This window comes from Gallinula chloropus, assembly GCF_964237585.1.
Source record: "Gallinula chloropus genome assembly, chromosome: 13".
Lineage (NCBI taxonomy): Eukaryota > Metazoa > Chordata > Aves > Gruiformes > Rallidae > Gallinula > Gallinula chloropus.
Genome location: NC_140098.1, coordinates 15,535,513 through 15,556,114, shown reverse-complemented (window position 1 = coordinate 15,556,114; position 20,602 = coordinate 15,535,513).

Here is a 20,602-nt window from a genome sequence, read left to right as displayed (position 1 = left end):
TGCCTGGCCCTGCACCAGGATGCTCTGGCACATCCCAGGCAGTGCTGCAGCAGGAGCTGGGCAGCAAAAGGGGCAAAGGAGCTTTCCTGAAGCTGCTTCATCATCCCGGAGTCACTCATGTCCTCCGTGAGTGTCTCTGCCCTGGGAGGTGATGCTGTCTGAGAAAAAAGCCTGGTACGAGCATCCCCACTACATCAGCTGGGTATGGGGCTGGCGTGGGGCATAGCATCCCAGCCCAGGAGTGGGGACAGCAGTGACATCCCCAGGGCAGCACAACAGCAACTGCAGCCCCACTGCCTTCCAGGGAACTGACCCCAGGACACAGGCAGCCTCCCCCAGAGAGAAAAACAAACCCCAGTTTTCTTTCAGCTCAAAGGTTATCCCCAAAGGATCCCCGTTCTGATCATCAGACAAGAGGGAGTTCCAAATGAAACCAAATCCCAAGTGTTCCAGAGCATGACATCCCAGCTCAGGGGCTGGGAAATAACCCGGTGGATGCAGGAGGAGCAGCTCTCCCAGCAGTGCCCCCCTCATCCCCAGGAGCTGCTGGAGGGTGCTGGAGAACCTCCCCGAGCATCTCCCTGGCTGGGAAAAGCCCTCATTACCCAGGTCCCCAGGGCTGAAACAAGGCAGGGACTGAAATAGAAGTGGCCAAAACTCATGCATCTCATGCACCCACCACCGAGCAGTCACCCCCCCCCTCCTCTGGCACCCCACTATCCCACCCTCCTCCACACCGACCCCCTGCTCTCACGCACCCAAGCTGGATTCCTGGGGGAGCTGGAAGGACACTGCTGCAGTCAGTGAGCTGCTGGGAGCATCCTTGGGAAGGAGAGGAGCAGCCAGAGGCTGCTGCAGCACAGAGGGACTGGCGGCATGCCCAGGGGAGCCAGCCAGCTGCAACCCCGCCCTGGGCAGTGTGATCCCCCCCTCCAGCTGCAGGGACCACGCTGTGCCTCATCCATCCATCCATCCACCCTCCCATCCACCCTGCCCTGGGCAGTGTGATCCCCCCTCCAGCTGCAGGGACCACGCTGTGCTTCACCCACCCACCCCTCATCCACCCATCCACCCCCAGCCCTTCCTGCCCTCCAGCAGCTGCAAAGCCCCTTGTTGCAGGGATGGAGGGGGGTCCTCCTCCATCACCCCCGCCTCAGCACCTGCAGGTCTGGGGTCAGGGCTGCCTCCTCCTCTCCCTGGCAATACAAGCTCATCACCATCCATCCCAGGCTGTGTTTTAGCAGGATGCATACATGTTCAAGAGACTGTTTGAGCTCAGTTCTACATGTAAGGGAAGGGAAGCAGTGGGGATCACGAATCCCAGGTAACAGCCATGCACAGATACAATGCCCTGTGTGAAAGGCTTTGCACAGGTAACCCATGAGCTGCACGTTCCTTGGCACAGGACAGCCCCAGCTGTCCCCTTTCCCATGCAGCCTGCAAGGAAACTGCAGAAATCCCTCTGCTAGATGGGAGATGAGGGTGTTTCTGCACCTGTACTTTGCCAGTATGGGGGAAACAGCCCATCCCAGAGCTGGTGATCATCCCTTTCCCATGTCCAGCCTGCCCTTGGACTGCCACCCACCTGGCACACAGCTGAGCAGGGAGCTTTGTGGTGGCTGCCCCAGGCAACACACTGCTTAGGACCAAGCCCAGGGAGCTCCACACATACAAAAGAAGATGCATGGCTCAGGGAATCAGCTCTGACACTGGGCAGGTCTGTCCTGTCCCAGAAACATCCAGGCTGAGAGGGACCCCAGACTCACAGAGGGTACAAGGAGCGTTGTGGGTTCAGCAGAGACCTGGCCAGGGCTGCAGGCAGCATTCACAGGAGCCTTCTGCTCGCTGAGGACTGGAAAGCCCAGCTCAGGGTAAAGCCCTGCCCTTGGATGAAGGCTATGAAATGGGCTTCAAGGTGCTGGTGCCCAGGCTCCCCGGGCATCTCTGCAGCCTCCAAGGTTGTTGGTTCTTAGCACAGAGTCCAGAAAAGCTTCAAAACCAAAACAAGCCTCAAACTCAGGCCCATTCCCACTCCACAACCCAGCAGCTGCACCAATGGAACAAATCCAGGAAAGGAACCACCCAAATACAAGCCAAGAGCCCCAGCTCCCACAGCCTGAGCACCCAGCTCATGGTGACCAGCCTGGCTGCACATCCCAGCACTGCCCAGGGGATCCCACTCCTGGGTCAAGTTTGAGAGCAAATGAGGGCTCTGGAATTGAAAAAACAAAATGTCTTTTTGGATGTTTGGGAGCCTTACTACAGCATCAGGAGCTTCAGCATCCCCCAGGTCCTGCCATTCTTGGGCTGCCTTTAACCTCAAAGTTCAACCAGAGAGATGAGGCAGCATGCAGGTGACTGTGGTCTTGCAAGCCAGCATCTTCCAGCACATCTGTATCCCCCACGGGCAGCTGATGTACAACCAACCCATGTCTTCCCACTGGAGAAACCCATCCCAGGAATATCAGCAACCACAGAAGTCAGCTGGAGCCATGCACAGACAGACAGACAGGCAGCTGCCAGCATCCTGCCAGCACCACAGGAAGCCTGGGGTGCCCCAAAGTTTGGAAAAGACCTGTTTTTGCTGAAAAGGAATGCTGGGGTAGATGTGCAGGGTGGACCCATGGGTGCATGTACACGTGCAAGCAGCTTTCATCCACCACCTGCCTGTGAATCCAGCCTTTCTAGTGCAGAGCTGCCCAGTTTTGCTGCTTCCTCCTCCTGCAATCACTGCCTGTGGCATCTCAGCTACCTAAAAAGGGGGCAAAACCTGCTGTCCCCCACCCTCAGCATGTGAGCTGTAGGTGGTGTAGGACCCCCTGCACCCAGGTACTCAGGGGTAATGATGCTGCTGGCATTGGGAGATGAATAAAACCAAGGTGGGTTTGTGCAGCTCGGAGCCCTGGGGCTGCTGGTGGGTCAGTGCCCTGAGGAGTTAGGTGGGGAGGGGTGGGAGATGCCCCCAGACAGGTCTGTGCAAGTCCAGAGGGCACCCATGGGGTGTTTAAACCTGATGCTGGGAGAGGAAAGTGGGATCAAGGAGCAGGGATGGAGCTGGGGGGTGTTTAGAGTCTCCTGTTTCAGAGGATGGTGCAGCTTTGCCATCCTGCTCCCAGCCCCATCCCGCTCCCAGCCCCATCCCAGCACATCCTTCCCAGGGGACAGGGCCACCCAGTATAGGTTTGCAGCAGAGTTCCTCCTCTTCACAGAGCTTGGGGGAATGACACATGGAGGGTAAAAATATTACACTCCTACCCAAAAGCCCCACTGAGAGATGCTGAACTGGCACCCATGGGACCAACAACAGAGAGCGGTGCTGACAGAGGACACAGCACAGCCCCAGCTTCGAGCTTGGCCTTGGGACCCTCCATGCCCACTGCTGCAATACACTGAGGGTGGGATGCTCTCCCCCAGTCAAGAATCTTCACGCCAGGGACTGTAATTACCCTGCAGGATGGGTGGCCTGGCCAAGGTGACAGGGTAAACCCAAAACTTCCCCCTCCCACCCAAAGCCAGAGGCCACCTGGACTCCCACAGCAGCTCTCCCACTATGCCAGCTGCCTGCATTCCCATGCTGCTGGGTGTCCTGGTACATCCTGCCAGGCAAGCCTGCCTTTTCCAGGGGGTTCAAGACAAGATGCTGTCTCCCAACATGCCTAAAAGCCTGCATGGAGCTCCCCCCTTGGGGCTTTTGGGGGTGTGTGTGCTGTAGGATCTCAGCAATTCCTGGGTGGGCAACAGGATCTAATCCCAGTTTGCTGTGATGAAACTCCCAGTGAGGAGCAGGATACAGACTGCAGCCCAGCTCTCCTTGCTCTTTGGCCATGGGGCTTGGTGAGCCCCTGCCCTCCCTGTGCCCTGGATGACAAACTCATCTACTCCTGGTTATCAGCTGGAGCCGTGGGCAGCATCCTGCACAATGACAAGGCTCAAACCCACACCCGCATCTGCGCCCTTCATGGAGACTGTTCTCCAGCCCAGAGCCATCAGGGGCAATTAAAAACTGTAATTAAAAGGAAAAAAAACCTCTGGCTGTCTTCCCACAGCGACAGGAGTACATCCCTCTGCTCCCTGGGTGCAACCAGGCTCCGAAACCCCCCCAAGGGATGCACAGCCCACGTGCACCCTGAGATGTTGTTCCAGGAAAGGGGAAAAGACACCATGAAATATTCTTGCTGGCAGCCCAGAGGGGACAGCTCTGCTCCTGCTGCCACACATCAAACACAGCCAGGAGCTCTGGCTGTGCCATGCCTAGGGCTGTGTTTGTCCCCACTGCCTCACACAGAGCCGGAGGAGCTGTGGAAGTGATGGGAGAGATGCTCCTCCCATAACGTGTGGGGATGCCTCCTGCCCCAGCCACAGTCTTACTCTGCACCAGAGGGGATTTAAATGTGTCCCATGTCCCCATTTCTCAGCTACGTCAGGGGTCACGTCCTACCAAACCAGTGGGAAGGGGATGGTACCTTGCTACCTCCTCCCACTGCATGTCCCGTGCTCTGGAGAGGATGCAGCCCCGATGCAGGGCAGGGGGATACAGGGAGCTGCTGGAGGACCAGGGCCAAGCACCATTTCTCACTCCTGGTGCTTTTCCACCACAGACACCCACACTTTGCCTCCTCCACCCTGTGCACGAGCACATCCAGATCCCTGCGAGCCCCCAGGTTGGCATCTCCCACCGCACAGACAGACCTGGGCTGGGTTGAGGATGGGGAATCCAATGCTGGCCCACCTCTCACACCGACTCTGGTATTTCCCAGAGGGACCACACATCCCTCTGCCATCACAGCCCCCACAGACCTGTCCCTGCAAAGCACCTCAGCCCTGGTGAGGAGCACGGCGGCAGCAGGCAGTGAGCCAGCCTGGCAGGGCTCCGCAGAGGCCCCGTGGGCAAAGCTTTGTTTGTGCCCAGGAAAGCTCCCCGTGCCATAAAGGAACAGCCTGTTTCCTCCTGGGGAACTGGTCAGTCTTGTTCCCACAGTCCCAACAGCCTGGCGGGCAGGGTCACGGCTGAGGGACGAGGACCCGTTGGGTGCCGGATCCCTCAGACCCGGAGGTACCATAACTACCCCTCCTCCCAAAGAGCCCTGAGAACTTCTAACCACACAAACCTCCAAGCCCTGGGACTTGGGGAAGCTGAAATTCCCCCCAAGCACTGAGTTTTCTTGCCGTGGCTGCTGATCCAGCCCTGTTTTATCCTGGCTCAGGCACAGCCATGCTACATCGGCTGCAGCTTCCCAGGCAGAGAAGTTACAGCCCCTGCAGCTTAATAAAAACAACCTCCTGAATCTGGAGTTAAATACAAATAACTCCCCAGATCTCCTTCTCCAGAGATACTCCAGACCTGTCTGGGCACCAACCTGTGTGCCCTGTCCTAGGGATCCTGCTTTGGCAGGGGGTTGGACCCAGTGAGCTCTGGAGGTCCCTTCCAATCCCTATGATTCTGTGAGTCTGTGATTCTGGGAATACCAAGGAGGCTGTGAACTGAGACCCAGGCTCAGCCTTGCTCATGTAGGCAGAGCAGAGGCCACACACGCTCGGTGCATGCCAGAATCAACACCCAGCACTGCACAGAGACAGAGAGAGATGGACAGTGGGGTGAGAGCCTACAGACGGGTCCCTGGCAGCCCCCAGACCAGGATTTTTTTGGCAGGTAACATGAACACCGTGGGTTCCCTGAGTCACCTCCCCAGCTGCAGCTCTTCTCCCAGCCCCAGTGCGGCTCCACGGGGCTCTGCTGCCTGCTGGGTCTGGCACCCGCGGGCAGGACCCGTCCCCTGCTCAAAGCCAGCCCGAACCCACACAAAGCCCCCCACGGGGCCGTCTCAAGCCCCCCGACTCGCCCCCGCTTTGGGGAGAGCCCCTTCTCCCTGCTGCCATCAGACACCAGATGGCAGCTCCCTGCTCGCCTGGACTTTAGGAGAGAATTAAATGTCTCTCGGATAGACCTGCGCTGCCTAAGACCGGCTTTTGTGCCCAGCAGCAGCTTCTCCTTCAGCGTCCACCAGCTTTCACATCCCCCCCCCCCCCGCGCCCCCAACGTCACATGCACACCCCCCACGCCGGGGAGCCCCGAAGCCGAGGGATTTCGGCTGCAATTCCCATTCTCCCCAGGCGAAATTTCACCTAGGGATCCCGGGGGCTGGGCTGTCTTTTGGAAATGAGCTCCCCAAAAGGCGAGGGAGGGTTTCCCCCCATCCCTACCCCACTCAGCCCCCCCCCCCCCATCCCCGGCTCCCACAGGAGATGCTGCCTCCATCCCCCCCCCGCATCGCTGGGTTCACTGGTGAGGACGCAACGTGGCTGATGGAGCCTGGGGACGCTCCATCCTGCCCAGGGAGGATGAAGGCATCTGGCTACCCCCTCCCGGCGTGAGACAGGGGGAAGAGGACGGATTAAACCCCTCGGCACGGGGAGGGCCGCGCTGCCATGCCGAGGCCTGTCCTTGTGCGGGGTCAGCGCGGGGCTGGCGTCCCTCCTTCACCACCCTCCCTCCATCCCTCCATCCCCTCTGCTGTTACCTGCACCCAGGACCCTCGGCGCACCTGTGGGTCAGCGGCATCCGGCGCCGTTTGGTCCAGCGTGGCCGGCACGCCGGGGAGACGCCGGGGAAGGCGACACGGGGACGATGCGAACCCTCCCTCCGGAGCTCAGGCGCATCGTGTGTGTGTGTGTGTGTGTGTGTCCCCTCCTCCTCCTCCTCCTCCTTCCCCGGGTGCCCACGCAAGGCAGGCACGGCTGCGCGCACAGCCCGGCTGGCTGCAGCCCTGCGGCTCGGGAGGAAGGGGAAGGAAAAAAGCTCATTGTGTAATTTCACCAGGGTTTTTCACGGCTGGCCGAACACCGAGGTCTCCCCAGAGATGTGCCGGCCCCTTTCCTGCCCCACCGGCAGAGCGGGCAGCCCCTGCAAGGGGGGATTCCCACGCCAAGTTCATCACCCATCCATCCACCCCCCCTTCCCAAAACAGCCTGTCCAAGCCCCTGGGCGTGCAGAGAGCCAAAATGTTAAGCAAAACTATGCAGAGTCCCCACGGATGGAGCAGTCTCTAGCCCTTTCCATCCTCTTTAACTGGTTTTTAAGCCTCCCTGACACTCAGATCCCTGAGGATTGAGAATCACCTGCTCTGCTCCTCCCAGGATGAGCCCCTCCTGGGGGAGGAAATAATTACCAATTGAGATCAGCAGGGGAAAAGTCCCGCTGGGGAGAAGAAGCTGGGTGAGAGCAGCCGGTGCAGCGTGCAGGGGAACAAGGGCAGCAGCGATGGGGTCCAGCTGGGGAAAAACCTCCATGGGGGAGAGGGAAAGGGAGGGACCCCTGGGAGGGATGTCCCCAAGGGGGTGTGACATGCCCCAGGTGGCTGTTTTGGGGTGTTGTGATAAGGTTTCATAGCAAGAGAAGCAAACGACGGCACAGACAAGGTCACCAACCCTTCCACCTCTACCCTTGCCAGGCTCTGCTGGGGTACATCAGCCCTCCCAAAATGACCATGTCACCAGGCCAGCTGCTGCCAGCATTAACCCAATGGGCTCACTCCAAAAGGGGGTTACTTTGGGGAGCAACCCCCCTCCCCTCAGGCAGCAGCAGGCACCCTGTGACAGCGATGGGAGGCTGGAAGCCCCCCATGCCACCACGGCATCCCCTGTCCTGCTTATCCCCCCAGCTCCAGCATCACCCCAACCTGGAGCGGAGCATCTTTCCACACTCCTGTATCCGAGCATCCCTCAGTGGGCAGGGACCCATCCCAGCATGACCCCAAGGACCAGCAGCAACAGCCAGTCCTGCTCTGCTAACCCACTGGGAGAAAAAAAATGCTTAGCTCAGCATCTCCCCCCTTCCCACCAGGAGATGCCACAAGGGATGGTCCATGAGTGGCAAACGTATGAACCCAGGGAAATACTGCTGGGACCAGTACAGCATCCCAAAACCCAGCTGCTGCTGCACAAGGGCACCCTTGGAAGGGAGTCAAAAGCCTCCCCCCAAGCCCTGCATGGCTTTTCTGTCCTTTTGAGCTGCAAAAGGAGTGAGAAAGATGGGTGAGTCACTCCCACCATGGAGCATCCTCATCCAGAGAGCTCCGATGGCATCAGTGAGCCCAAAACTGCTCAGCATCCCCTCCAGCCCTGCATGGGGAGGGGGAGGGGGGGAATGCCACCTGCCCCCCCCCCCCATCATCATCAGCCCACAGAGGAAACGATGCGTTTGTGACACAAAGTTGGAGCTCAGCAGAAATCCAAGAGCATTACTAATTGACTGGCTGCTGAGGGTGATTATTATAATTAAGCCAGGCTTCAGAAATTGCAAGTGACATGGAAAAGCACGGCCCCCAGTCCCCAATTTTTATATAACAGGATAGGGAGGGTTTTATTGCCTTCTTGCCAGCTTCTGCTGGTTGGGTATTCATGTGGGTGCCTCATCTTTAAAGCACGACTTGTAGGTCATGGGGGGTTTTATCTCTTGACCTGGAGTTTGTGTGGAAGCACAGGAGATGGAAGCCCCAGAGATGAGCCAGCAAGCACGCTCCTGGCCCCAAACCAAACCCAGCCTCTGGCACTGGGATGGGAAACAGGCAGTTTTGTTCCCTGCTCCACCTGCCTTGGTATCTCAGAGCCCTCCCCAGGAATGATGCACCGTGAGGAGGGGTAGAGGGGCCCTGGACTCCTCACCAGGGAAACGGGAGAGCATCCCCACACCGTAAGGACCAGCACAGCTCATCTCCACCAAGGCTTAGGTTGGGTTATTTACATCAATGAGATGATCAAGGACCTTCCAAGCAGCTTTCTGGAAACCTCTCCATGGTGGTGCCCCCCCTAAAAGAGCAACCCCCTCTCCTGCAGCCAGGACCATCCCTCCTCAGGGTGTCTGCAGGGCACCCACTGGCACTGGGACCCCAGCAGCTGCCTTGGAGAGCTGCCCCTGCCCCCAGACTGACGTGGATATTTGTCATTCCCTTCCCATCTTTGCAGACAAAGGCTCCGGGGGTGGCTGTGTCTGTCACACACGATAAGTGGCCTATTTTCCTTCCTGGATCACAACAGAGCACAGCTCCAGCAGCAGGCAGGCACCATGAGCCAGCCCCGCTCACATCCACCACGGCTGGCTGATGTGGGAGAGGAGAGAGGGACCAGTGCTGGGCTGAGGGCGACATCCCCACCCTACTCCGCAGCTACAGAGGGCAACACCTCCTTGGTGGAAGTTACTAAAGCGTTGGGTAATCTGTTTTTACTTCATGCCCTGAAGAAAGCAAGCAGCCCCAGGGATGCAGGGCTGGGCACCCCGGAAGGCGCCAGCAGCTCTGGAAAGGAGACAGGCTTTTGAAGGCAGAAGGATGTGCTGCAAAACCCTGCTGTGGGGAATGGGAGCAGGGCAAGAGAGGGGAAAAATGAGAGGAAGATGTCCAATGAACACCATGGAGGGGCCAGGCTGACCCTAGAGCTGAGCCCCATGATGGACTGGACACGGCATGAGCACACCCAGAGCGGAGCAAAAGCACATGGAGAGGGACAGGGACCAGAGAACACGTGACACCACAGAACCACTCACACAAGAAATGAATTTTCATTAAAAAAAAACCCCTCATCAGGGTACAAAACCATCCCAGCCCCAAAGGACACTCACCCTCCACCATCTCCTGGGCTACAGGACGTGGTTCAGACTGACAAGAGAAGGAAGGCATCAGGATCCTGGTGCGCCCCTTGCTGCATCCTCCCATGGCCCCCACATCCCAGACCACCCCACGCTGTCTCCCCTGTGCCCAGCCCAGGAGCTGCCGTTCCTCACTGAGCCCCTCAACACCCCAACAGGAACACACAGCTCAACAGCGTGTTGAAACACCCTGTCTGGTTGTGACACAGCTGTGAAAACCCCTGAAATAAGCTGCTCTTCCAGACGGGCCCTCTGCAAATCCTTCCTAATCCAATCTGGCTCATGGCATTAAGTGGGACCCTCTTCCAGTAGCCAACGCCCCTATTTGCACAGAGGTTGGGGAAATCCTCCTGTTTCCTTATTCCTGGTTGAATCTCTGATGCAGAGGTCACCAGAGCTTCCTTCTCCTCTCTTACAGAAGGTATCTAAGGATGGGGATGTGCCTGTACTCCCAGCATCATACCCCTCTGGCACAGCCCCTGGTCTGAGGGTGGGAAGCATCCCTCTGCTCCAGGTGTAACACAGCTGAATGTGGCTGGGTGCTGCTGAGCAGCTTCTCCTTCCCTGGGTGTTTTTGTGGTTTAAAACACAGGGATTTCCCCACTGTAGGCAGACAGGGAGGAAGAACTGGAGGGGATGAGCCTCGTGGCTGCCCCAGTACATCCCAGCTGGCACCCAAAACCAAGCAAGCCCGGCAGCATGGTGATCTGGTGTGTTAAATTGAAGCACATGGAATCACAGACTCACTCAGTGAGGGGTTGGAAGGGACCTCCAGAGCCCATGGGGTCCAACCCCCTGCCAAAGCAGGGTCCCTGGGACAGGTCACACAGGTTGGTGTCCAGATGGGGCTGGAATCTCTCCAGAGAAGGAGACTCCACACCCCCTGGGCAGCCTGTCCCAGGGCTCCCTCACCCTCACTGGGAAGAAGTTCTTCCCCACATTGGTGGGGAACTCCCTGTGCTCCAACTTGAGCCCATCACCCCTTGTCCTGTCCCCACAGACACTGAGAAGAGGCTGCCCATGGCCCCCTGTGTCCCACCCTTCAGCTATTGATACCCATTGATCAGATCCCCTCTCAGGCTCCTTCCCTCCAGGCTGAACAGCCCCAGCTCACTCAGCCTTTCCTCACAGAGGAGAAGCTCCAGGCCCTTCATCACCTTTGTAGCCCTTGGGTGGCAGAGCACATGGTCCCAGCACCACTGCTCAGTTTGGGTGCTGCTCTGCCCTTCCCCGGGGCCACCCCACATCTGGATCCCGCATCAGGGGGACGCGGCTGCTCTGCCAGCTGCCGCTTACCTCTCCTCTGAGCTGAGCAGAGCTGGCTGCAGGCTGTCAGAGCCATGCTCCTCCTCGATGCTAACTTCTTTAGGCAGGAAAATAAGCCTTTCCCATGGCTCCCCCGGGGTCCTCTCCGTTAGCAAACATCTGGTGCAGCACCAGGGTTAGAAGAGCTCGGCGAGGCAGGCAGGTGTCAGTGGGTTAGGATGAAGGTGTTGGAATTATCCTCAGTGCCCCCCATAAGCTGAAAAGTTCTGCCATGGGAGAGGAAAGCAGCTGGACCTGTTTACAGCACCTTCCCAGGGAGATGCAGATGGTGAGGCTGGTGTGAGGCTGAGCAGCAGCAGTGGGGCTCCTCTCCCTCTGCTTGCCCTGAAAACATGCCCAGATTGAACCCTTGGTACAGGAATAGCTGGGAGGTGAAAGGGGGTGATGTACGCACTGCTCTGTCAGTGTGTGGTGACACAGCACCCCCCAGGAAAAGCTCCTGCAGCCCCTGAGACTTCACTGACCCCCCAGCTGGGTTCTCCCCAATCAGTGACCCAGCACTGCACCGGCAGCAGGGGAGCTGGGGGGAGGAAGGAAGGTTGGATCCCTCCCGCCCGTGGGAGGCAGCTGGGATGGGCATGAAGGGAATGTGGAGCTGCAGGGAGTGCAAAGGTTGTGTCAGGGGGAGGCAGCTCGGCTTCCTGCTCCCAGTGTGGCAGATGGAGCCTGGCCATGGTGAGATTCACAGATTCACAGACTGACAGGGGTGGGAAGGGACCTCCAGAGATCATCAGTCCAACCCCCTGCCCAAGCAGGGTCCCTGGGACAGGGCACACAGGTCTGTGTCCAGACAGGGCTGGAATCTCTGCAGAGAAGGAGACTCCACACCCCCTGGGCAGCCTGTCCCAGGGCTCCCTCAACCCTCACTGGGAAGAAGTTCTTCCCCACATTGGTGGGGAACTCCCTGTGCTCCAACTTGAGCCCATTGCCCCTTGTCCTGTCTCCACAGACACTGAGAAGAGGCTGCCCACATCCCCCTGTGTCCCACCCTTCAGCTATTGATCCCCATTGATCAGATCCCCTCTCAGGCTTCTTCTCTGCAGGCTGAACAGCCCCAGCTCACTCAGCCTTTCCTCACAGGGGAGATGCTCCAGGCCCTTCATCATCATGGACTCTTTCCAGGAGATCCCTGTCTTTTTTATACTAGGGAGCCCAGAACTAGGAAGGGAAGGGAAGGGAAGGGAAGGGAAGGGAAGGGAAGGGAAGGGAAGGGAAGGGAAGGGGAAAGCCATCCCACCAGTGCCAGTCACCTCCAGGAGACTATTTCTTTGCACACACCAAATCTCTGCAAACCCCACCCATTTTGCACACCCCCACTACAGCCGCTCCCCTGGCAAAATCCATCACACCCCCTGGAGCTGCTTTCTGGGCCAGGATTTCCTTCCCAGCCACAGGAGCCAGCAGTGACTCCCAGCTCTGTGTCTGTGCAAAGCTCCATCACAGGCTGGGGAAGAGCCCAACCAGGAATCCATAAAACCACCTTCTGAGGCAGCAGTGCCACGGGGGAGCCTCCAAGGAGGAGCAGGGGAGCTGCTGAGATTCAGGATCCCAGGGGAGCAGCGCTGTGGCCGTTGCTCCTCAGGCTCATCCTGCTCCAAACGAGCCCCCCCCCCATTTCCAAACCACACGGAATTCACCCAACTCCTGCTGCCCCTCACCTCATCCAGCACCCAGAATTTACTCCCAGCAGACTCCAGGTGGGATCAGCTGTGCCATGGGCAGATGCCCATCCTCTGGAAGCCCTGAGGGGCTGCTCCAGCCCCAGCACACTCCCCAGGGAGCCCCTCAGCACCAATTTGGGTGCTCAACCCGTGGGCATTGGCTCCCCAGGGCTGCTCCTGCCAGCGGGCAGGAAGCAATGCTGGATCCCGGAGGGGATACAACCTGGTGTTATAGGGGCTGTTTAGCAAGTGTTTACCCAGTGCACAGTGAGTAATTAAAGCTACAAGTGCCTGAAATAGAAGGTAGACAAGGCAAACCAATGCCACACCCAGAGCTTCTCCCTCTCCCCGGGTACCGCCCTGCCCTGAGAGCCACCGAGGCTGAAACGTGGCTGAGGTGGGACTGGAAAGACCTGCTGCTGCTCACAGCACCAGAGCCACGAGGGCATGGGGATGGGAGGAGAGGTGTGGCGGAGACCAAAGTCGACATCCCCACCTCCAGCACCTGTCACCGACACCCCTGTGCTTGGGGGGGCAACACTCTGCATCCTCCCAAACCCACGGGAGGAGCAGGAAGGGAACACACCCCCACAAAAGGCTGCAGGGTCTGCAGGTCCCTGACCCGTGGCCAGGACCCCCAGGTGCTGGAGGAGTAACCATCTCCATCCCCAGCACATCCCTCCATCCCTGGCTTGGTGGGATGCTCCCAGTCCCCATCTCCTGCTGCTCTGCCTGAGGCACAAAGTGCCTGCAAACCAGTTCAGCCAAGGAATTAAAAGGAAAAAGAGAAAAAACCTCCCAAAAAAACCCCACCCCCAGGCAGCTTTATGTCTCCCTGACATTTAATAACCTTTATTGTCCTCCCCAGCAGCAGCTTCCCACCCTGAGGGCTGTCAGCATGGCTGATCTTCCTCCAGGCTGGAAAGGCTTAAACACCCTACTGTCACCCCATCTCCTCACCCTCCACAGCAAGAACCCCCCACCCCCACCCCCAAAAAAAAAGGTTCAAAAGGCTCAAACCAGAAGGAAACACCAGGGAAGTGACAGCCCAGGATGCTGGAGCAGGGCTGGCTCCTCCAGAGCTTGCTGCAAGCCTGCAGCTCCTGGCTTCACCCTGTAGCATTTCCCGGGATGCTCTGGTTATTTTTCACCATTGAGCTGATACAAAAGGTGCTGGGATCACAGCAGAGCATCCAACCCGTTGTTAGGCAAGGAGGAAGGGGGGGTGGTGAGGGGGGAGAGAGCTGCTGCCAGCTCGCAGGAGGCAAAAGGAGGAATTAATGGTGCTGCAAATCCCTCTGCCTCTGCCATTAGGAAAAGAAAACGCATCCGAGCATCCTCACTCCACTGCACAGAGTCATTTGTCTCAAGTTGAGGATCAGCATCCTTCCCAGAGGTGGGATGAAGCTGGGGAGAGCCTCTGGGCTTTATCCCTCGTGCTTCAGGGCAGATGTGAGGCCAAGGAGGGGATTCAGGGCGAGTTTTGTAAAGGGGAAAACTCACTGAAGCCTATCCAGTGCTGGTGCTGGAAGTGCTGGCCCCTAAACCACTGCAGACATTCTCACCCAGGGCTGCTTGCTAATAAAACAGCTAAAATCAGCTCCATGTATAATGAGAGTCTTTTAAGGAGGGTGCTGTGAAGGTTTTCTGCATCCCACCCAACCCTGCACCACTACAACACCCTGCTCAGGGCATCCCGTGGCGTTATCCCCCCCTGAAAGCAAACGTTTTGGGGCAGAAGGATGGGAGAATCCCAGTTTTAAATGGGATTTTCAATCCCCTCCTGGAGCTGGGGCTGTACACAGGGAGGTTGGGGTTTTCCCCAGCGCCAGTTCGTGGCGTTTCCTCCTCGGGGCCTCTTGTTTGCACAGGCAGCTGCACACGTTTCCTCCTCCTCCTCCTCCTCCTCCTCCTCCTCCTCCTCCTCCCCGTGCCACCCACCAGCTGCTGTCGCCCCTCCAAGCAGCTCTGTGGGGAGCACCCCCCAGCTCCCCAAACCCTTCTCACACCACTAACCCAGGCGCCAGATCCGCTCAGCTCCACCCAAACCCCAAAAAACACCCCCTAAACCCCCCTCCACACAGCTCCCTTGCCCCTTCCCTTCTGGTTTCTAACCCCAAAAGCGTAGCCAGGGGTCACTCAAAGGGGGAAGAGAGATAACAACGTACAGACCTGGTGGTCCCAGGGCAGGGAGAACCGACGGGCTTTTTCCCTCCGGGGCTGGAACAAGGAAGAGATAAACCCCTCCGGCTCTGGAGCCGACGCAAACAGCCGCTTATCGCGGCGCTGGCAGCCCCAAGGCTGTTGCACAGCTTCAGGAAAAGGACTATTCCTCTCCTGCTCCTGGTGAAGTTGCTATTTTTGGCCCCTTCGTCACACCGGGCTGGGAAACCAGCCAGCCCCACAGCCCTGAGGCATCCCCACAAAGCCCCCCATCCCCCTCCCCCCCCACAGCATCCGAACTAACCAGTAAAGGGGTTTAACTGGTAAAATGGAGAGGGGGTTTTGTTAATGCTGTGGATTCCTCACACCCCAGTTTGGTTTAGGGCTTTGTTGGGCTCTGGTTTATTCCCTGGGAGATGTTTGCCCTGCTCTGTAGGTTGATCCTGGGGGTGCTCTGGTGCTGGTCCAGCTGGGGGGGTACCATTGGGTTTGGGGCTGCTGGTGGTGGTGCCCCAGGGGATGCTCACCTGGGTCGGGGGGCATGAGATACCCAAAGGGGGGCAGAGCCAGACTTTGTGCTGGACTTTCCCACAGCACTTTGGGGGGGTTCAGGGTGGGAAGTGATGGGTTCTCTGTCTCTGGGGGAGGAAAAGCCACAGCTGATCTGACCCACTGCTGGTGACAGCCCCACATGGGGAAGGGAGGGGGAGTGAGGGACCGCCAGGTTCTTCTGCCAACACATCTGTGATGCTCTCCATCCCACTCCACATTTTCCTTGGCCAGAGAGGACACATCCATCCATTTTATCTCCCCACTGGCTCCACTTGGTGGATCTCATCAGCCAGCCCCAGTCACAGAGCTGCCACCGTGCCGCTGCGATGCCCAAGCACCAAACACACGGGGAAGGAACGTTGCAGCTAATTACCTTCTGTAGGACTGTGGGATCTGTAATTGAGGGTGAAATTACGTCCAGGCTGCATTTCAGCCCTGAAAATAGCATGATAAATGAGCTCAGCTATTTTTCCTGGTTGACTCAGCTAATCCTTCAGACACCGACAGGCAGATCTGATTGGATCATCTCTCCTTGGGCTCAGTGAATACCAAGGCCAAGCCATGGCAGCCGCAGAAGATATACACAGAGAGGCTGCCTGCAATACATAATCTGCCCTGAACGCCCCGTGCCTCAGCAGCAGAGCTGAACAGAGGTTGTCCCAGCTCCTGTTTTGATTTATGAATATGGATGTTGTTGGTTAAGCCATTAGGAGTGGTGATGAAGCGATCCGGGGTACAGCCCCAACTGTGGCGTGCCTCATTTGAAGCCCACTCTGCAGAACATTCTCTGTGGCTTCCCTTCCCCCCCTCCACCACCATCACAACACCATTCACCCAGGGAGGGTTCTGTTAAGGCTTTGTCTGTAATGCCCTAATCCCACCTCGCTGCCCTGAGCCCTCTCTGGTGTGACACAACCCAGCCACCGGCAAGGGAACGGCTGCAGAAGGGGGTGGCAGGGGGATCAGACTCATGCCCAGTGGGAGAAGCCCATGTTCCACCCCAGGGGCTTAAAGAAAAGCCTTAAATCTGCTGAGACCCCCAGCGTGGACCCTGTTCTGGCTGTTTGTGGTGCTGCCCAAACCTCTCCATCCACCCCAGGGTGGGAGTTGGGGATGCCCCTGGCTGGGGCAGCTGGGTTGAGGATGCTTCATCCTGCTCTGCCCCATGGCAGCGCTTCCCTGAGAGCAGCTCTTACACCCTGGAGCAGCTCTTACACCCTGGGAGAGGCTCTGACACCCTGGAGCAGCTCTTACACCCTGGGAGAGGCTCTTACACCCTGGAGCAGCTCTTCCACCTGGGAGCAGCTCTGACACCCTGGAGCAGCTCTTACACCCTGGGAGAGGCTCTTACACCCTGGAGCAGCTCTTACACCCTGGAGCAGCTCTGACACCCTGGGAGCAGCTCTGATACCCTGGAGCAGCACTTGCACCCTGGGAGCAGCTCTTACACCCCACTTCCCCAGGAGCAAAGCTCCTGGAGAGTCACCCTCAGGGCCCACAGCATCTCTTCCCCGGGGGAGCCCGAACCGGTTCAATCCCTCTTCCAAGGTCATAATTCCCTGTTCCCGGGTCAGCACGTCCCAGCCCCACTCCACAGGGCTTTGTACCAGCGCTGGGTAAGAAACAGGCTGTGCCTGGGAGGCCTGGCTGCCCAATTAGAGAAAACAAAGGGGGTGGGGGAATTATACGTACAGCGTGGCAAGGGCTGGGGTACAGCCTCTGCCAGGCTGGCTGCTGGCTCTTCGTCCCCATCATTGCCATTATCTGCTTGTTTTGGAGAGGAGAAGCCCCCCTCCCCAGTCAGGCATAGAGGTACAGGGCCAATTTGGCACCTTCTCCCTAACGAACCTGCACGAGCCAAGACGTGGTTTGTGGGTGAAACAAACGTGTTATCCACATGGGAGCCTTTGGGAAGGGTCCCAGTGAGGGCAGGTTTCCCCCTTACAGCAAGCCAGATGCTCAGCAAGGGGCACGACCAGGCTCTGGGATCTCTCCCTTCCAGGGCAGCAGGAAATTAAACTTCCACATGACTTATTCAAGCAGCTCACAACTCCCAACCAGAGTGGCTCAGCCACAGGCATCTAGTGCATCACTTGCCAGAGGTCCTCTCCTTGTTGGGTTTTAATTAGAAGCAACATGCAAGGGGGCTGAGCCAGGCAGTGATAGCACCCCCCTGATACAGGGACAGATAATGGATGCTCCAGACTCTGGACTACGAATCACCCCTTGAAATGCTGGGAGTGAGGGCGGGATGCACAAGGGAACAAGGTCACTGCCTGTGACTTCACTTGCTCTGTGTTTGGGGACTGCAGTGATGGAGACTGAGGGATATGGGGATCAAATGAAGCTCTGTGGGAATCATAGAATCATAGAATCCCAGCCTGGTCTGGGTTGGAAGGGACCCCAAGGATCACAGAGCTCCAACCCCCTGCCACAGGCAAGGAAGCAGGGTGATGGCACGAAGCAGGGGGGCTGCAAGACCTGCCCCCAGCGCCCCTAATTTAGGTTCCCAGAGGTGAGGTGAGGGGTGGGGAGGTGAGGAAAAGGCCCATCACTGAGAAACCTGCTGTGAGGAGAGGTGAGACTCCAAGGCTGCGAGGGAGAGGGGGGCATTTATGTTCACACATGGATTTAAAGCAGGAGCATCCTCCCTGGCACGAAACATTCTCAGTGGCTCAGTGGGTTTGGGGTGTCCCCCAGGACCCCAGGGACAGGGAGAGGCTGATGGGACTCAGGCCTGGGTGGTGTGGACCTGGGTGGGTGGCTACCAGTGGGTACCTCCCCCACTCCATCCCAGCAGGAACACCACCAGCCCCCCCAGCTCCCTGCAGCCTGGACCCTGCCCAAGGCTGAGCACACTGTGCCTGAGCTGGAAGCAGGGAAGGAAACACGTCAGGTCGGCTAACGAGCTGCTTAGTAAATAATTCAGAGGGTGAGGATGGCTGGTGGCCACAGACTCTGGTCACACTCCCTGCCCTCTGCATCAGCGTTGTGTTTCACCTCGTGCTGTGTCCCCAGGGGATCCTTATCCAGCTCAGCCCTTCCCACTTGGTTTTTGGTGGGAGAAATCACTGTCCCCCCCAGCTCTCCAGGCCAGGTGTGTCCCCAGTGTGGCTGTTGGGTTCCCCCCTGTGACGCTGCCACAGGAAGGGTGCACAAAACAGGGGTAGAGCATCCCCAGGGTGCTGCCACCCGGTCCCCTGGGGTGCTCAGAGCTCAGGTCCTGTGGGTCCCCCTGCCCCTGAGTGTCCCCCACCTGGGGGGATGGCCCAGGGGTCTTGAGTCCTGTAGGTGACTGCTCTTGAGGGTCTCAAGGTGCTGGGGTGTGGGGGTCTCACGGGTGTCTGTTGGGGTGCAGGTGGTCTCACTGGTGTCCGTGGGGATACAGGGGGATCCCACTGGTGTCTGTCTCTGTGGGGGTTTCAGGGTGTCCATGTCCATGGGGGTACTGAGGAGTCTCCTGGGTGTCTGTGGGGGTGCAGGGGTACCACTGGTGTCCATGTCCATGGGGGTCCCCCAGGTGTTCATGCCCATAGGGGTGTGGGTGTCCGTGGGGGTGTAGGGGTGCCCCTTGTATCGGGGGGTGGGGGGTTCCTCCGGGTGTCCTTGTCCATCTCACGGTGTCTGTGGGGGTGCAGGGGGTGCCCTGGGTGTCCATGGGAGTGCCCCCTGTACTGGGGGACGAGGGTGGTCCTGGGTGTCCGTGTCCATCTCAGGGTGTCCGGGGGGGTACAGGGGGTGCCCTGGGTGTCCGTGTCCATCTCTGGGTGTCTGGGGAGGGTACAGGGGTCCCTGGGTGTCCGTGTCCATCTCAGGGTGTCCGGGGGGGTACGGGGGATGCTCCCGGTAGCGGGTGTGTGTGTGGGGGGGGGGAGGGGGGGGGCTGTTCCCGGGTGTCCGTGTCCGGTCTCCGTGCGCCCCCTGGCGGCTGCGCGGTGTCCCAGCCCCGGCCCCGTCCGGAGCCCCGGGGCGGCCACCGGCGCCCGGCGAGTGCCGGCAGAAGGCGGGGCGGGCAGGGCCGGGCGGACAGCCCGGCGAGGGGCACCTTTCCTTACCACGGGGAGCCTGTCGTTAAGGGACCGGCCGCTGGGACCGGGGCAGGAACAGGGAGGGTCCTGCCGGGCAGCGGGGCTGAGCCTGGGGCAGAGCGCGGTGCCTCCCGGGGCTGGGGAACGGGGAAGCGCCGGCCCGGGGGTCACGGGGCGAGCTGGGGGAGGTTCCGCGCTCGTCCCCTGGGCTCAACACCGGGATTCCCAGCCCCTAACGCAGCCCCCGGCAGCGGCTGCGGGGGGCTGTTCCCCTCCATCCCCTCCTGCAGCGGGGGAAGGCAGGGGAGGGGATGCTCCGGGCAGGGGAGGGGGATGCTCCGGGCAGGGGAGGGGATGCTCCGGGCAGGGGAGGGGGATGCTCCCCTCGCACCGGAGGGGAACAGATCAGGGTAAGAGGCTGATAAGGATAAACCTGAAGACCTTCAGCCTTTCCAAGCAGCAACAAACCCTCTCTCTGCTCGAGCTGGGTCCAGGAGGAGCTAGGAGAAGGGGATGGAGACAGGGTGGAGGATGGTGTTTCGCACAGCTCCAGGGTGCTGATGCTCAAGGTAAACTTACCCAACATCTGGACCAAGCTCATTTTTGGCTTGCCAGGCCAGCAAGGCTGCCTGAGGCTCCAGCCCTGCCCAGCAGCACAGATGAAGTTAGGCAGAAAGGGAAAGGAGTTGCAAGGAGAGGGAGTGGTGATCCCCAACATTGCTTTCACATCCCATCCTTCCCCCAGGATAAAGTCTCCAGATGCTGCCAGGAGTTGGGCTCAGGCAGGGACTGATTTTCAGGCATGTACTTGTGGTGTTAAGAGAGACCCAGCTTCCTTCCTGGCTGGAACCAACAGACCTCCCACTCCACGTTAAGGCACCAAAGCCTGGTGGGTTTTAGGAACAAGGCAAACAGAAGCAAGAAGCATCACCACAGAACAGCAGCCGTGGCCTCTTTGGCAGAGCAGAACCACAGCCCCAGCTGTACAGTCCCCCAGCCAGCGTGGGATGTGCCTCTTCTCAGCAAACATCTTCCCAGGGAGGGAAAAACTTACTCAGTTCCTCAGCTGCCATGCACAGGGACAACCCTCAGCCTGTTTCACAGGTAACAGCCCATCGTGCTCAGGACTTTACCCCCAGCAGCTGGAAAAAGGAGTTTGTCCATCAGCAAGGCTGGAGGAGGAACCATCCTGCTGAGGAACATCTCTGCCAGGTCACAGGTACCTCCTTGCT